Raw genomic sequence first — 4,166 nt, 5'->3', positions numbered from 1 at the left:
GGGGGTGCTCTTTTATTGCACTCAGTGCCACAGAGGATGAGTGACTCTCTTCTGGGACAGGCCAGCTCAGACTCTTCATTCAGATGGCTCTTCCTTCTCCCTTGGAGGCTGGTTTGRAAAGCAGGGTGCTGTGCAAAGCGTRGCTGCCTTTCCACCCWCGCTCAGTGATGAGGGGAGGTGGCTGAGTGCTGAGTGTAGAATGCCTGCATGCAGCGTTTCTGGCTGGTTCCAGCCCCTCCTCTGCTGGTTAGGTGTCTGACAGCGTGGACCCTGGGGTTTGGTCTCTCCATGATTTTGGTTCTTCACTGTGTGATGGATGAAATCCACATTTCAAGCATTTCAGGCCCTRGCAGAAGGGGTGTGTTTGTGGCTCAGGGGAATGTGCCTATGCTGTAATTGTGCTGAGGCAGGCCTGAGGTCATGCTTCTGTCTGAGCCATTGCTGGRTGCTCAATGGGGACAAAATCCAGTGTGGTTTGTGAAAGTGAAATGCTTCCCGTTAATTTCCAGGCAACCTGTGAGCTGAAGAAATGATGAGACACTGTCCTGAAAACAAGGGAAGGTGCTGAGCTGGGGTTGTCCTCCTTGGTTCCAGCCCAGCCATTACCATCGGGTACAAGCAACATTATTATTTAATTATTTAGCAAAAAATGTTTGTGCTGGGTCCTTCTGTAGATGCAAGCAGTGAATGTGCATTTCAGAGCTGAATACCCTGAGCTGTGCCTAATCCAGAGCAAAACGTCCTGAACACATTTTCAGAAGCAGTGGCTATTTCTGCTGCCCTGAAATTACCTTGATCAGACCCACCTCCCCCCACCCCGCACACTCCCCACCCTGATGAAKTCTTTAGTCCTGCTACTGATGCTCCAAATACAGCTTATAAATTACACTCAAGGAAGCAGAAAGTTCTGCAAAACAGAAAGAACGCCTGACTTGGTTCATTCAACAAAGCAGCTGGAGAGGGAGGCTCATTCCAAACCCTGCCTCACAAAATCTGAATCTGCTTGTCCAGTCCTTGGACATAAATTGTTTTTCTCCACAGGTGCTGCTGTTTCACAGAATCCTCCATGCTGCTACAATCCCTCTTCTTAAAGCCTTGATCTTCTCTTCAACCCCACCTGTCCTTCAGCTCTGCAGTGGCAGCCAGGGAGGAGGAGGAGGCAGAGGATCCCTGGTGAAGCAGAGAACAAGAGACAGSTGCCTGTCTGGGCTGGCCACCGCTGTGCCCTGCCAGTGGCACTGCCACTCCTGTCCTCAGACAGCCCAGTGAGGGACAGAGCTGTTTTATGATTCACTTTTCTTATTGCCACAGGATGTGTCAGAACAGCTCAGTACTGAAGCCATTCAGATGGCCCCTGGTGCTTAAAGGTGTCTTTGTTCTTTTTCTTTTTTTTTTTTTTTTCTTCAATACCCCTCTTCATGGGGAGCATATAGGGAGGAAAAACAACTCTCTGAATTATTTCATGAAGTGCAAGGTGTATTTTCCTTCCACTCCAGCCTGTAAGTAAATTTTCTTCTGTAACGCAGGGGTGAAAGATTTCTCTTGTGCTTTGTTTTCAGGAAGATTTTGAGGGGATAAATATGTCTAATGACATATTTTTTTGACACTTTATGCTCTTAAAGCTCCAGATTTTTTCAGAACACAGATATYTGAAGCTGTGTCTGTAACATCAGTGTGAGATGAGGGATGCAGTGCAGTAAACTCTTGCTATTCATCATCTGAAGAAMTGAAGGTTGGTGGTAAAAGTCCACAGATACAAATTTAATGAGACTGGATGAACAGTTTTTCCCATCTCTGCACATAGGGAATATGGAAAACACCAGGGGATGACACTTAAATTGAAGAGCTGTTTGATTTCTGTTTTGCTTACCTCTCAGAAAACATTGTGATGTTTGCCCCCTTCCTTCTGCTCCTTCCCCTTTGCAGTTACAGAGTTTCTCCCTTGAGCAGTATTCAGTGAGAAAATGGGCTGCTCTAAGAGGGGAGCTAGAGGTTGACTTGGGAGAATAATATCATCTTTCAGAGTATGAGAAATTAGAAACAGGATGAAATAGGTGAGACATGACCTTGTGAAACCCAACTAGAAATGCTAGAGTGTCAGACAGAATACTCACTGAATTTCTTTGAGGTAACATTTCCACATTCTTTGAAAAATGATCTTTTATACAGACATAGCAGCAGAGATGAAGAGATGTTACATTTGTTTTGCTGAATAAATACTTCTTGCAGAAATAATGAAACTGAGGCCATGAATAAATACATAGACATTTCCAAAGCCTGAGGGCAGTAAAATGGCATATACACACTGACAACTTTGGGCTGCTCCCAGTCTGATTCCAGTGCTTTGATCTTTAGGGAATACTGCACCAGAACATGAGACCAGAGACTCGGTAAGACTCARCATTGTATGGCAACATCTTTACATGCTGATGCTTTTGCATGTGAATATCAGTTCTAGAAGGTAACCTGGTTTGCACGAGCCATCATTTGCCATAATTCTGACAGAAATTCTAASTGCTTGTGTCGCCAGCTGAGGTGAGGACAGAAGGTGAACACTCGGGTATTGCCCACTGTTTGAGATGCCCTGGAACATCCTGGGGTGTAAGGGAAAAATGCACTTATGCAAGCACTAACATCCATCCAGGGCAGAGAGGGTGAGATTGCTTTGAGGATCTCAGCAATAAAGATAAAACCAGCAAGAAACATGTACAAAATGGAGATCAGTCCTTTAATGTCAGGCAGTGAGCTGCCACACTTGTGAAAAACTCCTTTCTTTAGTCACCTTGGTTACACGAGTGCCCACTTTGTTGTTCTGGTCCAGACCCTTCATTTGTCTGATCACCTTGCCAGCTTGCAGATGAGCTGGCAGCCTCCTGGGGCACAGCAGCAGCTGTCTGCAGCTTTGCCAAACAGTGAGTTAGCCCAAGCAGKGCTCTTTGCTGCTGTGCCCGTAAGTTTCAGGCAGTTACCTGGATTAATTTCACATGAACTCCCATCTAAGCATTCAATACAGATGCAGCCATGCTGTTCTCAAGCCCTGGCTTTGGTGTGAGGTCTACCAGTGACTATCTCCACCTAAYATCTCTGTTAATTCTGTTACTTGTGGTGCTTGTCTGTGAGCTTGTTCCCTAATTACAAATGGGGTTTGTGTAWGACTGCTTTTGTAAAAGAGTGCTTTTACACTATGTGAAGCCCCTTTCCTTTGTAATCCTTTTAAAAATTAAAAACTCTTTAGTAACTCCTTGTTTTACTGATAAGAAACAGTAAAAAACTAGTTTCTCAGCTAAAAGGTTTAAGCCATCTGCATTATTACTGTGAACACTGACTTGCAGCTCACAGTTTTGGTTTGTTTCCACAAGGCTGGGAGAAACCCAGCATCTCCTTTTTGGGGTCCCACTGGGGCTGGACAGACTGCTCTCAGTGAGCTTTAAGTGCTGAGGTTTACAAGATGCTCTCTGGAGGGCAGAACACAGTATTTCTCACATAACTTTAAAAATCCCCTGCAGCAGCAGTGAGGGAGCCAGTGATGACTATTTTGATTCCCTATGACAAGTTTACACAATGTAATAAGGATCTGGCAGAACATCACTTTGCTAATTGCGTGCTCAAGTTGTGTAACAACACTTCTTGTCCAAGGTCAGAATTTAAAAAATAAAAAAAAAATCTGCAGAGGTAAGTGGAAAATGAAGCTATGCAGGAAGCTCCGAGGGATTTTTTTTCTAAGGCTATAGACGATCTTGGATCCTAACAAATTGGGAAATATCTTTTGAGAACCCTGACATCTTGACATGTTTCTGCCAGTCCAATGCATCCTCTGGATGGAATGCACGCTGGGTATTTGCGAGGTTTGGGGCTCTGTTCCATGCTTTGATTATCTTCTAGGGCAAACTGCTTCCTTGTTTTGTGCTTACATTTGCTGCTTCTGTTCTGCATGGGTGAATTCCCTCATTTTCCATGTTATTTCCTGCCTTGGCAGCCCAGCCATGAGGTGGTGCTCACTCTGCAGGACAGAGGCTCTCAGCAGTCCTGCTCTGCTGGCAGGACTCCCCAGGGTCTGTGCCCAGAGGTCACCACTGAGGACAAAAGGCAAAGAGCTCTAAATAATCTCAAATCCATTTGGACTTTTGCTTTCTCTGTGAGCCCCACTTTTGTGGAGATGGTGCAGC

The sequence above is a fragment of the Malurus melanocephalus genome, unplaced genomic scaffold, assembly GCF_030028575.1.
Source record: "Malurus melanocephalus ecotype Western Australia unplaced genomic scaffold, MMel_1.1 scaffold_41, whole genome shotgun sequence".
Classification (NCBI taxonomy): domain Eukaryota; kingdom Metazoa; phylum Chordata; class Aves; order Passeriformes; family Maluridae; genus Malurus; species Malurus melanocephalus.
This window is presented reverse-complemented; position numbering follows the sequence as displayed.